This window comes from Monodelphis domestica, chromosome 1, assembly GCF_027887165.1.
Source record: "Monodelphis domestica isolate mMonDom1 chromosome 1, mMonDom1.pri, whole genome shotgun sequence".
NCBI classification, from domain to species: domain Eukaryota; kingdom Metazoa; phylum Chordata; class Mammalia; order Didelphimorphia; family Didelphidae; genus Monodelphis; species Monodelphis domestica.
Window position 1 is genome coordinate 31464992 of NC_077227.1, and position 27265 is coordinate 31492256.

At 41.7% G+C, this 27265-nt stretch overlaps 1 long non-coding RNA gene across 2 annotated transcripts; it reads right to left on the bottom strand.

Annotated features, from left to right (window-relative positions):
- Positions 1-7718: 7718 nt before the first annotated feature.
- On the bottom strand, positions 7719-24720 carry LOC103095893 (uncharacterized). 2 transcript variants are annotated; one of them, XR_008911669.1, is made up of 3 exons: positions 21795-24719; positions 17921-18019; positions 7719-8006 (listed from the first exon to the last, which is right to left on the bottom strand). It is a non-coding gene; the product is annotated as an uncharacterized LOC103095893 (long non-coding RNA). The 2 variants fall into 2 exon arrangements; XR_001627082.2 differs by lacking the exon at positions 7719-8006 and adding an exon at positions 8862-9186 and having other exon boundaries at positions 21795-24720.
- Between the last annotated feature and the right edge of the window lie 2545 nt (positions 24721-27265).

The following is a 27265-nucleotide window of genomic DNA, read 5'->3' on the forward strand; positions in this document are numbered from 1 at the left end:
CTAAAATTGCTGAAAATGAATTGCAGCATCTGCAATTCATAATCAGGTGTCCACTTTTTCTGCACAAGTAGCACGTTGGTCTCTGGTTTGTATAGTCTCTTTGGATTGTATATTCTTGCACAGGATCCATAGCTAACCCAAAATTAGTATCACCTTTTTCAAGCCTTTCAATTTTTCCCTTTAGTGCTTTTATCTCCTTTCTTAATGCATCCACTAAATCACTATCATAGGAATATTTCATTTCATGCCCATTATAAACATGAACTGCCATTCTCCTTAACTCATCAAGGTCCACAACTGGTTTTGAAATAGTCCCTGACTACTTTGCAACAATTCTTTACAAACTGCCTTCTCAGTTTTCCAATATCTCTTTCTCTTGTTAAGTCATTGTCATTGTATCTTCCTCCCAGTTCTATATCTTTGTCCATGAACTGTGAAGGATTTTCTCCTATCTCCTTCTTGAGCTTTTCAAATTTTGTCCAGGTACCAGGTCTATCTGAACAAGCTCTCATTGCATTAAGAACTGCCTCCCTAGTTTGGCACAATCTTGCATAGTTCATTTCATAATTAATGTCCTAATGAGGGTCATTCTCGGGCCAGTGGACTGCATCCTCCTCATTGTTAAGCTTGATAGCTTTATTATTTTCCCTTTTAGTTAGTAACACATCTATAATATATTCAAAATCAATCCAGGTTGGATCAAATTGCTTGAATATCTTATCTAGCTTTTTTATCACAGCTATGGGCTCCTCTTCTAAAAGAAGGAATGCTTTGCTTAAATCCCTCCATATCCTGTGTAGTAAATTATTTCTGGTGCCTAATAGTTACTAACTTGTTCTTCTTAGGGTTAAGGGCTGATACTTCTCTTAAAGGGAGTAGACTAAGGTTAGTATCTTCTTTCTTTTGGCTTTTAATTTTAGGTGCCTTAGTAGGAGAATTAGAAACAGTAGGAGAGGCAGGTTTAGTAGACTAAACATAACTCTCATTTTCTTTGGAGATAGTTTCATTTTCAAGCATTATACTTTTAGTACTTTTGAGAGATACTATCTTTAAGTTGAGCAACTTTAGAGATAGTTTTCATGTTGTTACTTTATAGGTTTAGTCATTTGAGAGATATAATCTTCAATTTTGGAGATAGATTCAGTTTGGTAGGCAATAGTGTTAGTTAATTTAAAGATTCAATACTCAATATATACAACTCTAGTCTTCATTAATCTCTTTCATATGCCTCTTTTCCTTAGCAAGAATTAAACTAAATACTTGATATGGATAGTACTCTTGTAAAAATGTGAACAGAACAAATATTCCTATAAGTGGTACTAACTGGAGACAATAAAAAATTGTGAGATTTAAAATCTCAATGAAAGTCCTAGGTGTTGGGGGTTCTCTGAGTTATTGAGGCATTACCTCCTTCACTATCCATACCATGATACTGACCAACATGGTTATACTCCTTTTCCTTTTCCTAATATTGGAAAGTACAGATATCAATAGATTAATCAAAGTCCTTCCTGGCTTGCCAGGCTGTGAAGGGTTAAATTTTGGTGGGTAGGAGTTTGAACAAAAGCCAGTGCAGTTTATTAAGTGCAAAACACTTAGTTTATTAGGAAATATGAATAGGAAATAGGAAGGAGGAAAGTGAAAGTAATCTTACAATACTTGTAACTATACCCCAGATCCCAATCCTAACTAAATTTCTCTAAAAAACCCAAAATCTATCTGCTTCAGAGGGAAATATCTTCTGCAAGGCTGAAGTCCTCACCTACTCTCCTACTCTCACTATCTAATCATATAATCACTGTCTAACTAACTACCTTATCTACCATGTTGTTAATAATCAATAAGACTATTAAGGTCTTAATTCCATTCTCTGTCTCCAACGAGAGAGAGTGCTAGCAGCATACCCTCTCCCCAGGAGACCCAGAGACAAAAATCCCCTTTGCAACTCTCTTCAACTGACTCACTCCCCTCAATCACACCCTTCTTACTGTCATTGACTGATGAGACATAGCAGGGGGTCTCTTACTGAAAAATATTATTGCTCCTTTTCTTCTTAAATATAAAAGGGAGAAATTAATAAAAACTCTCTTAACTACACAATTTAGCCCTAGTAGTTGTTCACCACTTTGTCATGAGTGGGGAAGCTAATTCTTCTCAAATAAGAATGGATTTCATTGAGGAGCATTCAATGCAATGGCTACTAAGCTAGTCCAGTTGTAAATAGGACATCCTTTTTGGCCTCTGTTTGGAGATAGTGTGGTTGAATGGGAACCCCCTCCCCATTAGATTTGGAGTCAGAGGATATAGGTTCAAATCCTGTGATAGCTGATTACTTTGGGTGAGTCACTTGCCCCAGATGGATTTTCATCTTATTTGTAAGATGAGAGAGTTGGACTAAATGACTCCTGAGGTTCCTCCCAATTTTAAACTTACGATCACATAATCTAGATCCATTTGTGCCACTATAAAACTTGGTCTCTAGAAAATGAGCCATCATCTCCCTTCTTTCATGTTGAATTTTTAAAATTTCAATTCTAAACTTAACAAAAAACAGATACAATGAACATACAGAATAGAAGATGATACATGAAACTCTTAATTTCTATTAGGTACACCTTTACTTTAAAATAATACTTTAGGGGACTGCTGGGTGACTCAGTGGATGTTGAGCCAGGCCCAGAGACAGGAAGTCCTGGGTTCAAATGTGGCCTTGGACACTTCTTAGCTGGGTGACCCTGGACAAGTCACTGAATGCCCATTGCCTAGCCCTTACTGCTCTTCTGTCTTAAAACCACATACCAGAATACACAGTATTGATTCTAAGATGGAAGGTAAGGGTTAAAAATACTTTAATGTTTACCAATCACTGTACAGAGCCACAACTACCCTGTGAGGAAGGTACTTTTATTTTACCCCCATTTTACAGAAGAGAAAACTGAGGCAATTTAAGTGACTTCTCTAGGATCACACAATGTCTGAAGTAGAATTTGGGTCTCCTGATTCTGTGTTTAGTGTGCTCATTCATTGTCTCACCTAGAAGAAATACTTGGAATTCAACATAAACATAGAATCTCAGGGACTCCAGAGCATCCCTTTTATGACATCCTCAACAAGTTGTCATCTGACCGCTATGTGAACACCTTCATTAATGGGGAACTCATTACTTCACAAGGCAATATAGTTTCTAAGAACTCACCCTTTTTTTGACTTCCTCTAATTTCCCCTAGATCTGCCTTTGGGGCCAAGAAGAACAAGATGAATCCTTTCCCCTCAAGATATCCCTTCAAATAATTTAAGACAACTTTCTTATCCTATCTAAGGCTTCCTTTCTCCAGTCCACGTATCTCCAATTCCTTTACTTGGTCTTGAAATAACATGATCTCAATATGTCTCACCATCCTGGTTCCCCCTCCCTAGGGGGGCTACATTTTCTTAATACCCTTCTTAAAATATGGTGGATGGATGACCAGGACTGAATATAGTTCTCCATGTATTTCCTGACCCCATCTGAGTACATTGGGATTGTTCCCTTTTCTTCTGGTCACTATTGGCTCATATTGACCTTATGGGGTCCTAAAGTCCTTTTGTACACAGGCTGTGATATAGCCTTCCCTCCCTTCTTCCATACTTCTATGATTGCTTTTTTGGACCAAGCACAGGAATGGATACTTTGTGCCTGTGATCTGATGGATGTGGGCACTTCCTCTAAGGATGTGGATGGTTGCCTATCTCTGCCCTTTTATGTTTATCCCTCTTTTTCCATCTTCTCATATTTATTCCACTATTCCAGCACACTAAAAGTGTATGGGCCAATATAGCAGAGTGAGTAGTAGTTGAATCTAGCTCTCCTCCAGGGTGTCCTTGACAAAGAGCTAGGGAATGCACCAGACTGGATTCTGAGTGGGAAAGCCAAGAAGTCACATTGTTCACAGCAGCCACAGGGAACATCCCAAGTCCTGACACAGGGCATCAGAGAGAGATGCCAAGGGATTCCTAAGCAAGCACTGGCTGTGGGAATAGGTGCCATCTGACAGTTATGTTGACCACCACCCAATGCAGAGCCACAGATCCAGGGTGGAGAGGAATGGCAAGACAGCACAGACTTTAAAGTCCCATGGCTCATTCCCTTTGGAAGGGAAGGGAAAAGTGCTAGTACCTGCCTGAGCACTCAGGGCTTGGACCATTTTTCTTTTGGCTCATTTTATTTATGTTCCATTCCAACTCATCATCTACTTTTCTGCCAAGAGAGAGACAGTTGGATTCATCATCAGACCTAAAGAATCAAGACTGGTCATTGCATGATAGAAAGCTTTTACTGAGTGCTTTCTATTAGCCACAGTGGATGGAATGTTAGAATCAGGAAGACGGGAGTTCAAATACTGCTTCAGAGACATACCAGCTATATGTTCCTGGGCAAGTCATTTAATCTCTCTTAGCCTCTCTTTCCTCATCTGTAAAATGGGGATAATGATAGTACTGATCTCACTCTTGTGAGATCAAATGAGTTTATGCAAAGTATTTTGTAATCCCCACAAAGCTCAGTAAAGGTCTTCTTCCTCTTCTACTCTCACCACCAGCATCATCACTCTCATTCCTCCTTCTCCTACCTGCCTGCCTGCCTACCAGCACTACTACAAGGTAGGCATTACAATGGATATGTTGCAGTCAGGGCAGAGATTTTCCTCCTTGTTCTCTTCATTCTTGTCTTTTTTTTTAAACCCTCACCTTCCATTTTGGAATCAATAAGGCAGAAGAGTGATGAGGGCTAGGCAATGGGGGTCAAGTGACTTGCCCAGGGTCACACAGCTGGGAAGTGTCTAAATTCAGATTTGAACCCAAGACCTCCCATCTCTGGGCCTGGCTTTCAATCCACTGAGCTACCCAGCTATCCCTGGTTCTGTTCATTCTAAGGCAGTTCATTTGGGTTCTTCATGTGTCTTTCTGACTTCCTCATTGGTTCGAATTGGTTCTAACACAGTTTGATTCCATTTTATTCCCATCCCACAATTGGTTCAAAGAGATCCCGATCAGTGAGCAGCCCCTTTACAAATGGGCTGGTTCTCCCAAGATCATAAATGTTTGGGTCCTAGTAGTCACCCTGCTGCACCTCAGAGGCGGCTTTGGCTCACAGACGGACAACCCCCTCCCCAACACACACACACGCACATACACACACACAGAGGCAAGGATAGTGGGCCAACAGGACATTGTGGCCACAGCAGCTGCCCACTGCGGAGGCCTGAATAGCTTCACAGCTCACAGAAGAGACGGCTGAATTCCATTCAGGCTGAATGGGTGCCCACCTCCCCCCACGTCTTCTCTGTCCCCTCCTCCCCCCCAGATGACATTTTCATTGCAGACTAACAAGGGGAGAAATCCAATTACATCACAAAGGGGCCTCCCTAATAGACCATTCAGCGTGTGTGTGCCCGGTGGGGCCCCTGCAGAAAGGGGTTGTAGAGGGAAGCCCCAGAGCCCATCTATCAGCCGGACAAAACCCGGGAGAGCTACACTCATACTCCCTTTGTGTGGCCCCCGGGAACCAAAAGAGCAGCAGCAGGGTTCAAGAGACATCGAGGGAGAGAGAGCAAGGGCCCGGGAGGGGAGTGTGTATGTACATATGTGTGCGTGTACATGTATGCGTGTGTGTGTGTGTGTGTGTGTGTGTGTGCTTTCATAGAGGAGGGGGGATAGCTTTGACCTGCTGGCTTGGTGATTCTTGGTGGTTCTCCTCTCCAGAGATGTTAGGAAGATAGAAAGGAAGTTAGGGATGTTGGGTGATCCCCTGGAAAGAACACTGGCCTCAGGATTGGGTTGAAATGCTCCCCCTATCTCACACCACCCATATGACATTGGTCAAAAGTCATTCCTCCTTCCTGGACCTCAGTTTACCCATCTGTAAAATGAGGGGTTCTTTGCCCAGGAGGTCCCTTCCATTGTCCAAAACTATGTTCTTGGTTGAAGCATGGTCAGACTTCTCAGGGTAAAGGAGAGGGGGGCCACTACCCTGCTCTCTCATGGCAAGATGCATGGAGGAGAAATCTGGGGAGCCACTTTAGTTCACCTAGTTCAGCTTTGGATCTCTAAGCATATTTTTGCTTTTGGCCAGGGTGGTTCTCCCCACAAGCTTTAGTAACAATGACTTGAAAATATATTTGATATCACAATAACCCTGGGAAGTTAGTGCTATCATTCCCATTTTACAGATGAGGGAATGGAATCTCAGAAATATGGGAAGAGTTGCTCAAGACCAATTAATCAGCATGCATTGTTTAAAAAACCCTTATCTTCCATCTTAGAATCAATACTGTATACTGCTTCTATGGCAGAAGAATGGTAAGGGCTAGGCAATGGGGGTTCAGTGACTTGCCCAGGGTCACACAGCTAGGAAATGTCCAAGGTCAAATTTGAACCCAGGACCTCCCATCTCTGGTCCTGACTCTCAATGCACTGAGCCACCTAGCTGCCTCTGCATGCATTTTCTAAATGCCTACTATGTGTCGGGTTGAATACTAAGTATTGAGGACACAAATATAATAGTGACACAATCCTTGACCTCCAGAAACTTTTACCCTACCAGGGAAGATATAATATATTTCAAAGATAAAACCATACATTTGCACAGCTACAAAGTATCTGAGGCAAAATTTGAATCTAGTTCTTCTTGACTCAAAAAATTCAGTATTCTATACATTGAACTGTACTGTATCTCTTCTCTGGGAGAGATACAGAGAAGTTAAAGATTCCCTTGGTAATAGAAACCTCCTTTCAATAAAATCCCTCTTTTCCTCCTCCTGAACTTCTATCACAATCTCTCTTTTTTCCTTTCCTTCCTTCTTTCTCTCTGTCATTTCCTTCTCCCTTACTCATTGTCTCCAAACTTTCCTCTTCCTTCCTCCCTGTTTACTTCCTTCTCCCCTTTCCTTCCATCCCAATATCTTCTTTCAGTAGAAGCTTCTCTCTCTTTCATTCCTTCTCTTCTTCCTTCCTTCTATTCCTCTCTTTCCTATTCTACCTTTTCTCTCTTTTCTTTTCTTTTCTTTTCTTTCACTCTACTGCTCTTTCCTTCTCTCTTGCTCCTTTTCTTTCTCTTCTCATTCCTCCTAATGACTCCAATAGGTTGGTTTGAAATCTAACCCAAACCTTCCATGAGGTGCAGCAGAAAAAGAGGTAAAGAGACAGAGACAGGAGAGAGAGACAGACAGACAGACAGACAGACAGACAGAGACAGAAATGGACAGAGAAAAAGACACACACACACAAACAGGAGTTCTAGATCCTGCCCTACTGCCTTATCACTTTCCCCTGACTCTCTTCCCCTCAGGGAAGCAATGGGGTATGGAGGAAAGGGCCCTTGGGCTTGGATTTCAGATAACTAGGTTTAAGCCCAGTATTTCGTACTAATTGCTGTGCAATTTGTAGGGAAATTACTTCTAATCCTCAAACATCTCAGAACTATGGGAAGAGTTGCTCTGGAAAGTCAGAGGAATTGTATTTGATGAGTTCTAAGCTCTTTCCAGCTCTTGCCTTCTTTGTTCTAAAGTTCCTTTTAGCTCTAACTTTCAATATTCTAAGATCTCTTTCAGTTCTGACATTCTGTGTCTTATGGTCCTCTCACTACTGACATTCTCTGCTCTAAAGTCCTTCCTAGCTCTGATATTCCTTGTGTTATGAAATGTTCAAGGGTGGAAGAGTGCTCTGATAATAAGATGAAAAGATTAACATGACTATAAGCTACATTGAGAAAGGCATAAGATCCAGAAGTGGAGATTGGCAGTTCTCTGCCCTGGCCAGATCACACTTGGAATACTGTGCCTCTTGTTCTGTACCCCACAATTTAGAGAGGACATAAGCTAGAGATGGTACAGAAAAGGGTGATCCATTGTTCTGTGTGCAGATCAGGTGAAGAACTTGAGCTTGTATATCCTGGAGAAGAGAAGACTCTGAGCAGGTCACAAAAGCTGTCTTTAAGCATCATATGGACTGGCACTTGGAATATTTTGGCCCTAGAGGGGAGAACCAAAAGAAAAATTTAGTGTTGCAAAGAGGCAAGTTGAAGTTTGATGCTAGGAAAAATACTTTCTCCCTCCTCTTTGTAGCTCTCTGTCTCTCTGTCTTCCCTTTCTTTCCCTTTCCCTTTCCCTTTCTCTCTCCCCCTCCCCACCTCTCATTTTTTTGGTGGGGGAGGGGGAGTGGGGAGTGTTTAGGACCATGATTCCATCAGCATGAAGAACTCTTCTCATAGAAACTTCCTCCATTGATAGAGATGGGTAACTGTAAGTTATACTTTTAGGGAATTGTTGAGGACACTGAGGGACATGCTTAGGGTCCCACAGTCAGAGGCAAGACTAGAACTCAGGTTTTCATGACTCTGAGGCCAGACTTGGTCCACTAATCTCAAATGCTGTCTTTCAGTCAAAGCTGTCCAGAAGGAGACTCCTCTGTGTCAGGAAGTAATGGCCTTTGGCGATCTCTTTGAATGGCCTTATTTTCCCCACCTTGCAGAAGGTGTTAAAAAAAAAAAGCTCTCTTTCAGGGAGACGCATAGAGGGAGTTATCATGCAGGTATGAGATAGCCTCTGAGGTTTCTCCCCACTCTGAGATATTGATTTTGATATGAATTTGGGTCCAAATGCCAGGAAGAAGGCAGGATGTGGTATTCTGACTTTTTAGGACCAGAGGATTTAGAAAGAGAAGGGACCCTAGAGATCAGATGTAAGTGAGCCCAAGGGAAAGGAAAGGGTCTACCTCAAATCACAGAGCTAGTAAGGGATTGGGCTGCATTTGAACCCCGGTCCTTTGGGGTACAACCACACACACACAACTTTTTACAATATACCACTAGACTGCTTATTCACTGCTGATTTTAAGACCCGTTTTATTACAGGGCTACAGTGTGGGGTGTTCTGAAGTGACAGTTCTGGGCTTTGATGGTTCTGAACAACCCTGAGAAGACAAAGGCAGGGAGACAGATCCACCTGGCATCAGTGTAGGGATTGGATGCTGATGCTGAGGAGAGCTGCAGGTGCGAATGTTGCCTCATGGCGCCATCTGGTGGAAGGTTTGGGTCAGTGCCTCTTCCCTAGACTCATGGACTCTGCCTTAGACACAATGCGTCAGAGCACCCAAGAACTGAGAGATGATCTCATCCATCGCCCCCATCGAGCTCATGAGCCTTCAGCCTAACTGCAGACCGAAAAGAGGAGCACAGCATTTGTGTCGTTGGAAGGGAAGTTAGTGCTCACGTTATTATTATTATTATATTATTATTATTATTTTAAGTCTTCTCTTCCCTCTTGGAATCAATCCTGTGTCTTGGTTCCAAGGCAGAAGAGAAGCAAGGGCTAGGCAATGGGAGTGAAGTGACTTGCCCAGGGTCACACAGCTGGGAAGTGTCTGAGGCCAGATTTGAATGTTCATGATATTTTAAAGTTGAAATTGAAGCTCTCAAAGGTGTAGCCTTTTGCCCAAAGTCCCACAGATGACGTTGTCAGTCAGGGCCAACAGGGATAACATCCCCGAGTTGACTCCAGGTCCTTCCATGACATCACATGGCCTCTAATGGATCAGGGAACAAGATGAACAAAAGATGGAGGCAATTGTTATGAATAGAAGGCTGCCCTTGTGTGTGACTGAAAAAAGTTGTGGCATAGCAAACCCCCTCTTCCACCACAATTCACTCCAGGAGGACTTTGAGGGAAAGAAAGAACTTCACAGATCATCTTCCATATTCCCTCTGTCCCTTCAACTCCTCCATTGCCTGTTATAACTCATCCATATTCCCCTTTCCCCCGATCCTTACGAAAGGGCTCCCTGAGGGAAGCCCTGGGAAGAGAGAAGAGCAACAGGAGCAGCCAGAGCCTAGTGTGAGATTTAAAATGGTTGAGGTCTTAAACTGTAGTGATTAAAATAGTGGAAGATATAAATTGTGATAGATATAAGAGACGGTGAGTAAATTTGACCACAGAAATATGTTTCACTACAGTGTCTTGGGTTTTAAAATCAAATATAAGATGGTCGCCAGGGAAATATTCCCAATTATTCAAATACCCAAGTCAATTGGGTTTTATAGAGATTTTAATTAACAATACAATGAGTAATCAAAGAAAAGAGAGAGAGAGAGTAAGAAAGGAATAAATATGAAGGGCCTCAAGCCAATATGGCCTAGACCTGAGTCTTAAAAGAGAAATCAGTCAGTTTTTTAACACTTACCACAAGGTCTGACTAAACAAGGATACTAGTGACACCAGGCCAGTGTCCTTCCTCAAAGAGTCTTCCAGAGAGAGATTGTTTCAAAGGGCCTCTCTCAAGAGCCTCCAGAGCTCCTACCCCAGAGGGACAGAGCCCCTCAGAGGAGCTCCTCAAGGAGCTCTCCTTCAGAATGAGATTTCCTCCAAGAGCACTTCTCCTCCAAGAGCTCTATCTCCAAGGAAAGAGCCCTCAAGCATCAGTCCTCAAGGAAATGAGTCTCTCAGAATAAGATCCTCCAGAATGAGAATCAGAAATCGATATCCCTGAATGAGATCCAAGCTCTTATTTTTAAGGGCAAAATTTTTCTCTGTCACCTCCCCTAAGTCCTTACATCTACCAATCACTGTAGATGTTTCTAAAGGATCGCCCATTTTGAATTCACAGCTGAGTAGTTTTAATCTCTTTAGTAAGTCAGAAAAAAATGCTGCGGGGTCAACAAATTTCATTAAGAAAAAACCTCTGAATAAGTTATCACCCTTTTAGGTTTAAGTAGTTTACAAGTTGCCCCACCTATATGGGTACCTAGCATCCCATTGTATCAATTTTAAAAACAGGCATGACTCAAAGAACTTCCTGACCTTTCCATAAGCATGGGTCAAAGCACTTTCATTGTTCAGCAAGGAGTTTTCTGTCCTAAAGCAGTCTTAAGTAGGGTGGAGCAGGGATACTCCCAAGGCAAGGAGCCTTCACATTCAAGTAGAATTCTCACCATCTGCTAGGGAATTTTTTTAAGTAGAAGATTCCCCAATGGGGAAATTTCCAACATTCATAAGTCTGAGAAATTTTAAGGTTTACACTAGAGAGCAGCTGCCCCTGTCCTGGCTGTCCCCCCATGCCTGGAATACTCACAGAACCCCCCACTTCTTTCAAGAATTCTTGCACTCAGGCACCAACTTCTGTGGCCCAGTGCCCCTTAGCATCCTCTCTATTGCTGGTCCTCTTCCTCACTCCCCACCTTGCATTTCACTACCAAAAGTCATTCTGTGTACACATTGTCTCCCCTGTTAGAATGCAAGCTCCTTGAGGGCAGACTTTTTCTTTTTGTGTCTGCTGCATGTAGCATTGTGCCTGGTGCAGAATAGGCACTTACATTCTTGCCTTTTGGTTGAGTGGCAACTAACCAGAGCTCTAACCAAAGTGACACAAAAAAGACATTTGTCTCAACTGTGCCAGAAAATGCGTCCACTCTCTTGAGTGTACCACGTCACCAGGCTAGGGTGGAGGTCTATTTTCATATCATTGCCTAGCTCATAGAGTTAGTGATCGAGCTGTCTAGCATTGCGCTAGGCTCTACAGGGGAGACAAGAAATATACGCTAGTCCTGGCTTGCCAGCAGTTTGAGTCTTGATAATCTAAATGCATCTACTGGATTGTGCTACCTGGAGAACAGGTTCCCTGGCCCACCCTCTCCTCTTGTAAAAGCATTGTAACAGAGGTCTTCTAGATGTGCTGGTTTTGCTTTAAACAAATAACAAGAACCTTACTTAGTTCAAGGAGGAGGGGAGAGAAGATATGGGAAAACACTGTATGGATTGGGTATAAGAAAGGTAAGTAGAAGTCCCCAGACAAAAGTTTGGAAAGCATGTAGCTCAAGGGACCAGACCCTTGTGATTTCCATCCCTTCTATTAGAACCAAATAATGTTCTTAAAAAAAAACACTTTAAAAATGCATCAATGTCACTTTATTAAAAAAAATGTTTTTTGAGTCCTGAATTTTCTCCTTCTGTCCTGCCCCTCCCTTCCTCCCTCCCTCACCGAGAAGGCAAGAAATGTGATATCAAATTTATATGTGAAATTATGCAGGCCACATTTCCATCTTTGACATGTAAAAACCCACAAAAATAAGAAAGTGAAAAGTTTATGCTTCAATATGCATAGCTCTCTCTCTACAGGTTCATGGCATTTTTCATCATAAGTCCTTTGGAATTGCCTTGGATCATTATAATTTTTCATTTAATTCTTATTTTATTTTTTCTCAATTACATATAAACAATTATTTAAAACATTCATTAATTTTTTTTTGTTTTGAATTCTCTCCCTTCTTTCCTGCCCTTCCCCTTCCTTGAGAAGGCAGGTAATTTGATATAGATTATACATATGCAACCATGCAAAACAGTTTTGTATTAGCCATGTTGTGAAAGAAAATACAGACTAAAAAACCCTAATGATAATAAAGTTTTAAAAAACATGCTTCAATCTGACTTCAGGCCCCATAAGTTCTTTCTCTGGAGGAGGACAGCCTTTTTTTTTATCATTTCAGAACATTATTAGTATTATATTGCTGAGAATAGCTAAGTCATTCACAGTTGGTTATCACATAATATTGCTGTTACTATGAACACTATTCTCCTGCTTCTGCTTGCTCTACTTTGCATCTGTTCACACAAATCTTCCTAGGTTTTTCCTGTTCATAATTTCTTACAGCACAATAGTAGTCCTTTACAATCATATACCACAAGTTGTTCAGCCATTCCCAAACTGATAGACATTTCCCTCAATTTCCAATTCTTTGCCACCACAAAGAGTTGTTATCAATATTTTTGTACATATAAGGTCCTTTTTAGTTTTCTTTGAACTCTTTGGGGTACAGACCTGGTAATAGTATTGCTAAGTCAGGAAGCACAGTTTTATAAGCCCTTTGGTCAGAGTTCTAAATTGTTCTCCAGAATGGTTGGACCAGTTCACAATTTTACCAACAGTGCATTAGTGTCCCAATTTTTCTGTGTCCACACCCCACTGCCCCACATGTGCCATTTTCTTTTTCTGACATATTAGCCAAACTGATAGGTGTGAGGTAGTTTGAATTTCTCTTATCTATAGTGATTTAGAGCATTTTTATGACCGTAGAAAGATTTGATTTCTTTTTCTGAAAACTTTCTATATCCTTTGACCACTTATCAATTGGTGAATGACTCATATTTTTAGAAATATGACTCATCAGGCCTAGAGATGGGAGGTCCTAGGTTCAAATCTGGCCTCAGACACTTCCCAGATGTGTGACCCTGGGCAAGTCACTTGACCCCCATTGTCTAGCCCTTACCACTCTTCTGTCTTGGAGCCAATACACAGTATTGACTCCAAGATGGAAGGTAAGGGTTTAAAAAAGAAAGGAATATGACTCAGTTTCCTATATTTTTGAGAAATGAAGCCTTTATCAGACAAACTTTTTAGGTAATTCCCTTCTAGTTTCCTGCATTTTTTCTAATATTGGTTATATCAATTTTGTTGGTACAAAGTCTTTTAAATTTAATATAATCAAAATTATCCATTTTATTTCCCATGATCCTCTCTGTCTCTTGTTTGGCCATAAATTCTTCCCTTATCCTATATCTGATAGGTAAAAGTTTCCATGCTTCACTAATTTGCAGATGATATCATTCTATATGTATAAATCATGTACCCATTTTGACTTTTTCTTGGTATGTAGTATAAGATGTTGGTCTATACCTAGTTTCTGCCAAACTGCTTTCCAGTTTTTCCAGCAAAATTTGTCAAATAGTAAATTCTTTTCTCCAAATCCCAGATATTAGGATTAATCAAACATTAGGTTACTATGATAATTTATTACTATATATTATGTACCTAATCTATCCCACTGATCCACCACTCTTATTTCTTAGAGAGTACCAGAATGTTTTCGTGATTACCACTTTGTAATATAATTTAAATCTGGTACTGATAGGCTGCTTTCCTTCACATTTTCCCCATCAGTTTCCTTAATATTCTTGACCTTTTGTTCTTCCAGATGAATTTTATAATTTTTTTCCTAGTTGTATAAGATGTTTCTTTTGTAGTTTGATTAATATGACTGTGAATAAGTAAACACATTTAGTTAGAATTGATTACAGTCTCCCCATGAGTAATTAGTATTTCTCCAATCTAAATTTATGACAAATGGGGTTAAGTAACTTATCTAGGGTCACACATCTAGGAAGTAACTGAGGTAAGATTTGAATCCAGGTTCTTCCAATTCCAGATCTGGTGCTCTATTCACTGTGTTACCTAGCTGCCTCTCACTGTCATTTTGAATGACTCCCTTCATCTCCCATAGAACTTCTCCTTTATTAAAAAAAATAAGAACAGTTATGGTCAAAGGATGTGAATTGACAGTTTTCAGATGAAGAAATCAAAGCTATCAATAATCATATAAAAAAGCTTCTAAATCCCTCTTGATTAGAGAAATGCAAATTAAAGCTGAGATACCACCTCATATCTATCAAATTGACCAATATGACAGTAACGAAAAGTCATAAATGTTGAAGGGGATTTGGAAAAATTGGGGCTCTAATGCATTATTGGTGGAATTGTGAATTGATCTGATCATTCTGTTGGGCAATTTGGAATTATGCCCCAAAGACTATAAAACAGTGCATAATCTTTGATCCAGTAATGCCACTACTAGGTCTGTATCTCAAAGAGATAAAAAAAAAGTTGGGGGGAGAGGACCTACTTGTATAAAAATATTTATAGCTGCTCTTTTTTGTGGTAGCAAAGAATTGGAAATTGAAGGAATGTCCATCAATTGGGGAATGTCAGTACAAATCATGGCATATGATAGTGATAAAATACTATTGTGCTGTAAGGAATGATGCACAGGATGATTTTGGAAGAAGCTGGAAAGACCTACATGAACTGATGCACAGTGAAATAAGCAGAACCAGGAAAACATTGTATGCTGTAATAGCAATATTGTGGGATGATCTATTGTTATAGACTTAGGTACTCTCAGCCGTACAACAATCTAGGATAATTCTGAGGGACTTGTGACCAAGAATACTGCCTAGCTCCAGAGAAAGAACTGTTGGAGTTGGAATGCAGATGAAAGTATCTACTTTTTCACTTGTTTGTTTGTTTGTTTTTGTTTGTTTTGGGGTTTCGGTTTTATATGATTATTCATTTATAAAATAATTTGCCAGTTCATGAGGGGGAAAGAAGGGAGGGAGGGAGACAAGTTTAATCATATAACTTTAGAAAATTTATGTGGAAGTTTGTAATTAGTAAAAAAATAAAAATAAGAACAGTTAAAGAAAACAAATGAACACACCTGCCATATCTGAAAATTCTGCATCTATACAGTCTACTATCTGTCTTTTAAGTTTTGGGAAATTTCTGGCTGCATCTGTAATCTACCATCTGTCTTCTGAGAGATGTCAAGATTCTAGGCATGAAGGACCTATCCAAACTTGTCCTCTGAGGGTTCAGTCTCCCAGAGCCTGTGACCACTCCTCAGCATGGTGAGATTGTAGAAAAAGGCTTCATTAGAGGAAAACCAAGAGACCAGAAGGAGGAAAAACCCTTCTGTAGTCTGGAGATCATTTAGCTGATGAAAGTCACAGGACTGTAGGATCTCTGGATTTCCCTGTGAAGGTTGGGAACTCCTTCCCTCCAGAGCTAGCTGTCAGGGTCCAGACTGAGGATTTTGACACACCAGGCTAGTTTCAGCATCCTAGAATCCCAGTTCTTACTTTCAGAGTCAGAAGCTCTAACCTAGGGTCCATTGACTATTCCCCCAACCGCCCTGGTATCAATGGCTAAATTTCAGAGGGTTTCTGTTTTTGATTAGGAAAAATTATACCCTTATTTCAGTATAATTGGTTTCCTTTATATAATTGACATCCTCTGCCTGGAGAAATACCATTTGAACAAGTATGGACAGACTCCAGACTCCTGTTACATTTTCAATCCTTTGTATTTTATTTTGGATATCTAAAAGCAGTGTTCTCTGAAGAGTTTTGCCAGATTGCCAAAGGGGACCATGATGCCCAAAAGGTTAAGGACCTCTGCCATAGAGGGTGGCACTTCTCTCCTGGGATTCTTACCTTACTTGTTCTTACCTGGAATTATTCTGTAATCTCCTGGTCTTTTCTTGGCCCCTAATCTCTGAGGTGAAAGGTCTTCCCTCACCTTTCTTTTTCTTCCACTGCTATTGATTTTCCTAGCTGTCCCTTTCCTCCAGACCACAAGAAGCATGGTGAACTTTGAGTCCCTATAGTGCTCCCCAAACCTCCAGGGAATTGCATCCTTAGATCACAGGGTTAGAGCTAGCAAGAACCTCAGAAGTCATCTAGTTCACCTTTCTTTTATATAAGAAGAAATCATTTCAGAGAGAAGTGACTTGTCCAAGATAACCCAGTAAGTAAGAAGCTTAGCCAGGGTTTATTCTCAGGGCACTGAATAATGCAAGGAGCCATGACCCAGGTCCTAGGGTCATAGATCCTAGATCACTTCTTTAGAAATGACTTCAGTGACCATACAGTCTAACCCCCAAACGGACAAATGAAGAAACTGTGGCCCATGGAGGTTCAAGTGACTTCCTCATGATGAAAGAAAGTATCAAGAATCTAGACAGGATGGAGAGAACTTCAAATGAGAAGAGGAAGACACTGATTGATGATGGTGAAGGAAGAGTGGGAGTAACTGGGTGGCTTAGTGGATAGAGCTCTAGATCTGGAGTCAGGAGGACATGGGTTCAACTTTGACCTCAGATACTTCCTAGCTGTGTTTTCCTGGGTGAGTCACTTAACCCAGTATGTCTAGTCCTTTCCTTTTTGTCTTAGAGTTGTCAGAAAATAATGGTTAAAAAAAAAAAAAGCAGAGGCAGTGGGTGTGATGGACCAAGTGACCAGGAGTGGGGAAAGAACCATGGCAACTAATGCTAGATCTCTCCCTCCCACTGTACCACTCATCCTGTGTGTTCTCATTCCCTAGGGCAGGTAGCCCATTGGGGAAAATTTTCCCTTGTGGAAAGGACTACCCAAGAGAAGAAATTGATAACCATAGAACCCTGAGGCTAGTATAATGGGAGGGGTAGGTGGGAAGGAAGAAATCATCAACTGGGAAAAACCCTGAATACTCCCAGTCTTCTAGTTCTGTCTTCTCACTCCCTTCCACTGAACTACATGAGCTACACCTCTCCTCTCCACTCCTCCATCAAATTGTATCCAGTATTGACCACCCACCCCATACCCTAAGCTAATAGAAAGCCTAGGAAATACAAGAGTACTTTGTTCTGGACCTATAATTTCATTGGTACAGGGAACATGCAGTGAAGAAATACTTCCTCCCACTGTAAATTTAGCTACTGTTCTGCAACCTGTAGTTTTATAGAGATGCTCCAACAATGACATTAAGACTTAACCATGGTCATATGGCCAAGATGGGTCAGAGGTGGGATTTGAACCCAGATCTTACTAACTTTGAAGCCTGCCCCCTCTTTCTCTTCTGCCATACTTCTTTTCTTATAAATACATAGTAGGTGGACGGCTAGGTGGCTCAGTGGATTGAGAGACAGGCCTAGAGATGGGAGGTGCTAGTTTAAAATCTGGCCTCAGATACTTCCTAGCTATGTGACCCTGGGCAAGTCATTTAACCCCCATTGCCTAGCCTTTACCATTCCTCTACCTTGGAACTAATACACAGTATTGATTTTAAATAAAATACACAAATACATACAAAGTAGGTGATTAACATGATCAAAGGATTAGAATTAGTAGGGACCTTAGAAGCCACTGCCTACCTCCTTGCCTTTGTACTGGCTATTTCCCATGCCTGTGATGTTCTCCCTCTCCATCTCTGCCTCTGGGAGTCCTTACTTTCCTTAAAAACCTCTGCTTAAATGTTTTTTTCCTGCCCAGCCTTTCCTGCTTCCATTCCCTCCCTACAACTTAACTTTTTTAGTGATGGAGTTCTTAACCTTTATGGAATTGTGGACCCCATGGCAGTCCAGAAAATCCTATGAACCTCTTCTGGACATCTTCTCTGAATGATGCTGTTAATGCAGAAAGAAAACACATAGGATTAATGAATGAATGAATCAATCTATCAACATTTATTTAGTGTTTCAGGAACTGTGCTAAATGCTAGGGATAAAAAGGAGGCAAAGATAGTCCCTGCTCTCAAGGAGCTTCCAATCAAATGAGGAAGATGACATATAAACAATTATATACAAAGTAAGTTATATACAGGATAAATAGGAAATAATCAAAAGAAGGAAGGCACTGGAATTAAGCATCATTGGGAAAAGGCTTCTGCGAAGGTGGGATTTTAGACAGGGTTTAATGGAAGCCATGGAGGTCAGGAGTCAGAGTTGAGGAAGGAGAGAATTCCAGGCATGGGAGGACAGTCCAATAAAAAGCCCATATAGAAGGTCTTGTTTCTGGAATAGTCAGGAAGCCAGTGTCACTGGATTGAAGACCAGGTATTGGGGAATAAGTTATAAGAAGACTGGAAAGTTAGGAGGGTCCCAAATTATGAAAGGCTTTGAATGCCAACCAGAATATTTTATATGTGCTTCTGGAGGCAATAGGGAGCCACTGGAGTTATTGAGAACATAAAACATCTGTGCTTTGGAAAAAACTCTTTGGTGGCTAAATGAAAAATCTGTTGAAGTGGAAAGAGATTTGAGGTGGTTGGACCCACCAGCAGCTATTGCAGTAGTCCAGGGGTCAGCTGATGAGGGCATTATCTGAGGAAAAAATGGGAATATTGAAATAGAGTTTTCAAAATATTTTAGAACAACAAGTTCACAAACAACAGGTTAGGTTTGACCTAATGTCTTCCATGCCAAGATTACATTTTATCTGCTTTCTATATATTTTAAAAATATACCTATTTATGTACTATATATTTTCTCTGATGGAATTACTCCATGAGGACAAGACACTGTTTTGCTTTTCTGTGTGTGTGTGTGTGTGTGTGTGTGTGTGTGTGTGTGTGTGTGTGTTTCCATTGATCAGCACTGTCTGGCACATAATAGGTGATTCATAAATGCCTGCTTGGCCACATAGGAAACCCACAGGGCAGAGGTAGGAAAAATGTTTGAAGAATGAATTAATTGGGTAAATAGGCCAGTTTCCAACACTTCAAAATCAGAATTTGACTAGAAAAAGGTCATTGACCAAAATTAACCAAAGATGCCCCAGTACCATTAACCTTGGTGCTCAGCTCCCAATGTTGGCCAGCAGGTGGCGCTGGGCTCCAGCGCCTCTGGAGGAAAAGATAGCATGCTGGAGGAAGATGGGGATCTGGAAGTCTTTAGGGACCCTGGGCTCAGGTGGGGGAGGGGTGCTTTGGGGCCTGAGAGTCGTCCTCCCCTGAATGGGGCTCCATCTGGCCCAAGCCCCCTCTGAATCAGTTTCTAGATCAGCTGCTGCTACCCCTCCACCCCCCAGGAGGTTTGGTTTACCAGGGATTGCACAAGCAATATTGGTAATACTCAAGGAGTGAGCATGGGGTGCTCCTGCTCCAATGGGCCCTTCAGGTCACCCCAATTTATCCTGGGACTTCTAAGTATATTTCTATTTTTGGTATCTGTGGTTTTGCCCCAAGCTTCCTACACTGGCAGAGACCCAGAGAAATGAATTTCCATGTGAATAAGACTCTTCTACTTCCAGGAGCCCCCTTTTGCTTCTATCTTTCTCCCCTTGGCATCTTTCAGCCCATCTTCCTCCTTTTCTGGGAGCCTTTGCTTCCATTTCTTCCTCTCTCTCTCCTCCCTCCTGCTGTCATCTGAGACATTCGTTGCTCTTTACCTCTCTCCCTTTCTCTTTCCTCTCCATTTCTGTCTGCCTCCATCTCTCTCTATTCCTTTGTGTCTTCTTGCTTTCCTTCTCTCAGTTCTCCAATATCAGACTCCAGTCTGTCCCCTTTCCTTTCCTATTCTACTTCTCTCCTCTATCATTTCTCCTTCTTTGACTTGCTCTATCTCCTTCCTCCTCTGTTTTTTCTTTCCTTTTTGCCATTTCTTCTACATAAGACTCTTCTCTCTCTTTCCTGTCTCCATTTTCCTTCTCTCTTCCCACTACTTACCCTCCCTCTATCCTTCCCTCTTTTTCCCCTTCTATCTTCCTTTCTTCTGGTACATCCTTTCCCTATCTTTACATCTCTCTTCCTCCCTCTCTTCCACCTGTTCTAATCTCTAATCTCATCCTGTTCTAGAATTCTCTCTTTTTACTTCTCTTCTTTTCCCCTTTCCTCCCCATACCTTTCTCTCTTTTCCTCCTCCCTCTTTCCTTGCCTCTCCCTCTCCTTCTCTCTTCTCTTCTGTTCTTTGTCTATCCCTTTCTCTTCCCTCCCTGCCATAACAGCCCCTGTTATACCCTCAAGTTCTGGACCTCCCCCTACTATCTCAGCTGCTACAGCAAATAGGGACAATTCCCTATGGGCTCCTAGGATGAGGTTTCCATGGCAATGGTGCATCTCTTGGCCCCGTGGTGTTTTCCAGCACTAGGCAGGTTGCCTTGGCGACTCTCACCTCATTGAAAGTGATTTGTGGGGCTGCTCCCCTCACTCCCCCTCCTTCCTCATCTTTCCTCTTTCCAGAAATTCCTCCCAGCACAAATGGTCCTTCCATACACTAGTTAAGCTTGGAAACTGCCCCTCTGCCTCAATTGGGGGACTCCTAGACAGGGTCGCTAAGGATGGGAAAGCATTTTATTTACATAATGTCCCCTTGGTAACTTTTTCTCCCTTACTTTATGGCTAGAGGGACAAGTTCTGAATCAGCATGGCTGAGGTGTCTGTCACACCAAAACATAAAAACACAGACTGAGATCTCAGGCAGATGCCCATACCCTATTGCCCTCCTCTCAGTCCCCCATTCCTCACCCTTCCCCCATCTACGGTGTAGATTTAGATTTTGGCTTCTTGCCGTAATGCAAAATCACAGTTATAGGTGTGATCCCAGATGCTCTCTAGCCTAATACTCTTATTTTACAGGTGAAAAATCTGAGATCCAACAAGGTCAAATGATTGTTTAAAGTCATGGAGGTAGTAAGCACTGGAGATGACATATGAATCCCCGTTCCTTTGATTTCAGAGATAGTGCTTCCTATTATGACACCATGATGACATGGGACATACTTTTCCCTCCTATACAAACACATTTTTTCAAGGGATTATGGAGGGGCCAGGCTTTTTTCAGGATTAATATTTGAATCTATCGAGAGAGAAAGGACTTAAGAAAAGGAAGAATGAGGGAAGCAGAGGAGGAGATCGGGATCAAATATGATTTTTACAGAATCAAAGAATCTCAAAACTGAAAGGAACCTCAGAAACAATCCATCAAAGACAAAGAAGGAAATCATCTCTACTCCCAAGGAGTTACATACAAAGGAGAAAGACAAACATCTCTAGAAGTAGATCCAGAATAAATACAAATAAATACAAAGCAGTTAAATACAAGGTAGTTTAAGAGGGAGCAGGGTCCAGGAAAGGCTTTATATAGAAATTGGTGCTTGAACGATGTTTTTTTTTTTAAACCCTTACCTTCCATCTTGGAGTCAATACTGTGTATTGGTTCCAAGGCAGAAGAGTGGTAAGGGCTAGGCAATGGGGGTCAAGTGACTTGCCCAGGGTCACACAGCTAGGAAGTGTCTGAGGCCAGATTTGAACCTAGGACCTCCCATCTCTAGGCCTGGATCTCAATCCACTGAGCCACCCAGCTGCCCCCTTGAACGATGTTTTAAAGGAAGAAAGGGATTCTATGAGGTGCTTCTGAGATGGATATGGAGATGATCTGGTGCAAAGATAAAAGGATGGCTCACCATGTTCAAAGAATAAAGAGAAGGACAGTTTGGCTGAGTCATAGAGTCATCCACCGAGGAGAAGTAGTATCAGTGAAGTTGGAAAGCTAGGTTGGGACCAGGTGGTGAAGAGTTTTCCAAGGATGGACAGAGGAGTTTCTGTCTTGTCATAGAGGCAGGAAAGAGCCACTAGTTTGCTGAGGTGGGGAGTGATGTGGTCAGATGTGCCTTTAAGGAAGGTCTCTGTGGATTATGTAGAGTACAGACAGGACCTCAGCCAGTATTAGCCTGTGTCTGAAAAAGAATATGCTCTTCAGCATCCAGAGGAAAGTGTTGGATTGGGCATTGAGGGAGCTAGGTCTGAATCGTGACTTTGCCCCCCCCAAATAATTGGGGGACCTGTATGGGTCTTGATTTCCTACTTTGCAAAAGAGGATTCAGAGAAGTGGCTAAACAATTTCTGGGGTGTCTTTCAGTACCCTAAAATGATGATCTTGGAAAAATAATGCCGTCCTGGCTGAAGAAAAGCCACACAGCATGCTTTGTCAGCATATCCTATGCCTTCAGCATCCCATTGAAATGTAAAAGTTGTCCCCTAAGTCTCTCCCCCTCCCCATTATATTTCTCTCCCCTGCAATAAATAACCCCCAAAGCCCTAAAAGAGGTGCCTCATATTTTGTGGAAGAGAGAATGTGGTAGGTTTTTAAAAATTAAAAAAAAACACCCTGTTTTAAGGGATGCCCTCTCCCCCACCCAAGTTGAAAGCCAATATAATAATTAATTAAAGCAGGGGATTAATGAAAGATCTGTGTTTCTCCTTTCCTCTTCATAATGGATCAATCATGAAGACCAGGGGGGCCTTCCAAGATCAGAGTGTGTTTATGAGGATGGCAACATGTGTTCCACTGAAGATGTGGGTGGTAGGGGAGGGTCCTAGAGAGGGAAGAGACAATGGGGGGTTGGGAGATAGGAGAAAGAGAGAGTATGCATGTCAGAGCTGAGAGAGAAGCTGAGACAAAGAACACTGGGGCAGGAGAGGAGAGAAGAGAGCGTCCTCTTTCAATCCTAGAGGACACCCACCTCTGGTACTCTGTGGGTCTGCAGCACTTCTAAAACCGTGCCTCAAGAGCCCACTCTGATGCATCGACCTTTAACAATCAGCCAGTGGACATGATTAGCTCAAAGCAAAAGGCATGGTAAAAGCAGTAGCTAGAATACATTCCCCTTATAAGGCCTACAATTACCCACAGTTTTAGTGAGAAGAATGGGCACATACTTCAGGTAATCTGATGGTGAGGCACATAAATAGGGAATGAACATGGCAAAAGCAACTTATATCCATGTTTCTCCTTTCCTCTTCATAATGGATCAATCATGAAGACCAAGGGGCCTTCCAAGATCAGAATGTGTTATCATCCCTTTTGATCCTTATAACAACATTAAGAGGTAGATGCTACTCTGATGGTCATTTTACAGATGAGGAAACTGAGGCAAATAGAAGGTAAGTGACTTGCCCAAGGCCATATGGCCAGTAAGGGTGTGAGGCTGGATTTGAACTCAGGTAGTCTTAATCCTAGGCTCCATGCTCTATCCTACCTGCCTCTTCCCATGGTGTCCTCATGCTGCTCCCCTTAAGATGCAGAGTTTCTTCTGGGCAGATTGCTCATTTGGTCTCCTTGGATGCACTCGTCTTTGAAGATCAACTCCTGAGTTCTGAAACTAATTCTGTCTTGGATCTGCAGTTAGATTTCTTCTCTGTTTCCAGGGGTTCTATTCCATGGAGTCACCTCCATTGCCCCTCTGAAGTCTCTGGGTCTGTTAACTGTTCTTATTTTTATTTTTTTAACCAATTACATTTAATAACAAACTTCCACATAAATTTTCCAAAGTTATATGCTTGAACTTATCTTCCTCCATCCCTTCCCTTCTCCCTCATGAAGCTGGCAAACTATTTTTATAAATGAATAATCATATAAAACCGAAACCCCAAAACAAACAAACAAAAAACAAGTGGAAAATCATATGCTTTCATCTACATTCCAAATCTAGCAGTCCTTTCCCTGGAGGTAAATAGCATTCTTGGCCATAAGTCCCCCAGAATTATCCTGGATCATTGTATTGCTGAGAGTAGCTGAGTCTATCACAATTGATCATTCTATAATATTGCTGTTACTGATCTTTTGGTGGAAATCACTGAGAGGTAAAGGCGGGGATCATCTCTTAGGAGCTGGCTTCTTTCTCCATAACTAGCTCTTTATCAAGCTGCCAGGGCTCACACTTCATGAAATTATTCCGACCCCTTGTGGCTTCCAGAACCACCTAAGTGATTTCATCAAGGCCACCTGGGGCCGGATCAGAGCAATGCCCCCAAATCTGACGGGGAATACTTTCCACTTCATAATGGCTGACAAGACATGGGCATCTGTTTGCATCCCATTTAATATGTTTAAACTTGATCATCTCTGTTAATTTTTGACATTTTTCAATTGTGCTGAGAACAGGGAATGGAATGATCAAGGGTGACCTGATCAACTCTTCCCCAATCCTCCCATCATAAAATTTAAGCCTTAGGAATCATCTTGTCTGAGCTTCTTGTTTTATAGAGGACCAAAGGTAAGCTTCCTTCTGACTACTTCTCACATGGTTTTCAGACTGTTGGTGTCAGATTAATATCAGGTCTCCTTTATATTGTGGGGGAAAGAGATTTCTAGGGACCACAAATCCTGTGCCCCTTTGAGTAATAGAATTAGGGAGAATCCAGATAACCATATTGTTGTGATTTATGGGACCAGGAAAGCCCCTCTTCCCTAAACAACCTTTTGCATTTGGATTCTACCATGTGTGACATTCCTCAGTTAAACAAACGTAGGAGCATTGATTTAAAATTGGAAGGAACTTTCACAGTTATAGGATCAATGATTTGGAATTGGGATCAGAGATCATTGTATTCAATTCAGATGAGGAAACTGAGGCTTGGAGTAGTAGTAGTAGGTCACATAGGTGATCAGGTAGAGGTAGAATTTGAATCCAGGTTCTCTGTCTCAAAATTTGGTGCTTTGACCACCACAGCACTTTGGTCTCCTTCTCTCTGCTTATGTCTCAGGTGGTTGCTATCAGTCAAACCTTGGGTATCTTTCTTCTATGACAAGGGAAGCAATCTATCAGAAAACTTTTGAAGGGTTTTCTATGCAGAGGTTAAAAGGAAGATAGATTGCTTGTAGAAGGTGAGGTCTTTCAGCTATCTGGTTTGAAGGATATTTTGAACTGAATGCATTGAACCAAAGGACATTATAGGCCCCCCTCAATGAGACTCAAGCAGTAGAAAGAGCTTAATCTAGCCATCCACACAAGAAAAAACAAGTGGATGAAAAACATGTGTTATCCATAATGAAAGAGGAAGTTGAATGGGCAATGCATTGAGTTAATCCTTCAGTCTGTTGATCTTGACTAGGCATAATCTATGTATAATTAGCAGGACACAGATTCGAACAGAAGGAGGACAGTGGGCTGGATAGATTTAAGGAACCTGAGTGATTCCAAGCTGCTCCCCGACACAAAAGCCCATCTTTCAAACACATACTTTCCTAGTGAGGCTATATACCTATGAATCATGGAACAATGTGATCTCAGAAGACTCAACACTGCAGGTGAGCCAAAGGGTAACAGAAAGGAGTTTGGTGGGGGTGAGCAGGCTGAAGCATATTATTTTCATTCATTTTCAGTTGCATCTGATTCTTTGTGACCCAACTGGGAGTTTTCTTGGGAAAGATACTGGAGTGGTCTCCCATCTCCTTCTCTAGCTCCTTTTATAAATAAGGAAACTGAGGCAAACTGAATTAAGTGACTTGCCTAGTGTCATACTGTTAGTAAGTATTTGAGGCCACATTTGAACTCAGGTCTTCCTGACTCATGGCCCCCACTCTATCCATTATGCCACCTGGCTGAATGAGGCACATTACTAACAATGCTGTATTTTTAGGAATGGTGTAAAAGCTGGCATCAGGGACAAATATGTTGGAAGAGGATTTGGGTGAGTTATGTGTCCAGAATGAGAGACAACAGGTAAATGGCTCAATCAATCTACAAACATTTATTAAGATCTTTCTATGGGTTTACAAACTGAAGTATAGATGACCAAGATCTGGCCTCAAAACTAGGAAAACCTGGATTCAAGTTCTTCTCTAAAAACACTTGCTCAGGGGGCAACTGGGTGGCTCAGTGGATTGAGAGCCAGGCCTAGAGAAGGGAGGTCCTAGGTTCAAATCTGACCTCAGCCACTTCCTAGCTGTGTGACCCTGGGCAAGTCACTTGACCCCCATTGCCTAGCCCTTACCACTCTTCTGCCTTGGAGCCAATGCACAGTATTGACTCCAAGATGGAAGGTAAGGGTTTAAAAATAAATAAATAAATAAAAACACTTGCTCAGAGTCTTTCCAGGTCTGACATGGAGCCATGGGAAATTTGAAGAGGAATGGAAAGGCTTGAAAGAAACACTGTGGGAAGTGTTAATGGAAGCAAGTCACTTACCCTATCAGTGCTCTAGGCAGCTCCCTATATTCTAAATTTCAGAAAAGCTGACAAGTGGCATTGGTGGATGGAATTCCCTTCCTTTATTGAGACCAGGCTCTCTAGATTTACCCTTCTTCCCTCTCCAATACATCTTCCACACAACTGCCAAAGTGATATTCCTAAAGCACGTTGCTCCCCTTCAAGCTTTCTGTGCTATGGCAAAACTGGAGTCCTCCTTGCCTATGATCTGGTAACTCTTATGCCTGGGATATAGCCTTCATCTGCTCTTGGAGGTCCTTAGCCCACTTCCCACTGCCACTGGCAAGTCAGCTTCCCATATAAAAAATGGCATCTTCCCCTCAGAGTTCTACGGGCTCTCTAATGATTTCTGACATCACAAGCCTCCATTTTGTCATATTTTCCTCGATTTCAGTTGCCAGTTTCAGTTAGTATTTCCATTATACTATTGATTTACATTGTGACTAGCTCACTAGTATCATTTAACCAATTAATATCAATTAGCTTTAGCAAAAAGAAGTTTACCGAAAAGCTATAGCAAACAAATACAAATACATCCTTTCCAACCAGGGACACATTGACCTCTGTGCCGTTTTGGGCAGAGTGGGCTCAAGCTGAAAGCAATGGTTACAAAGCATTTGCTCTACCAAGTTCATTGCTAAATACTACCCAGATCTGGGATTTATCTCATAGATGAATGGGAGGCAGTATGGTTTAATGGAAAGTGTATTGGATTTTGAGTCAGAAGACCTGGGTTCAAATCCTCACCTCTGATGCATACTACTTGAGTGACCATGGTCCAAGTCACTACAACCTCTATGGACCTCAGATTCCTCATTTTAAAAATGAGGTGGCTGGTCCCCAGGGCCTCTAAGCTCCATTCTAGGGTTGCTCAATGATCCCAAGATATTTCATAAATATGAGAACTTGGAATAATATGAAATATGTTAGACCTGGAGTAAGTG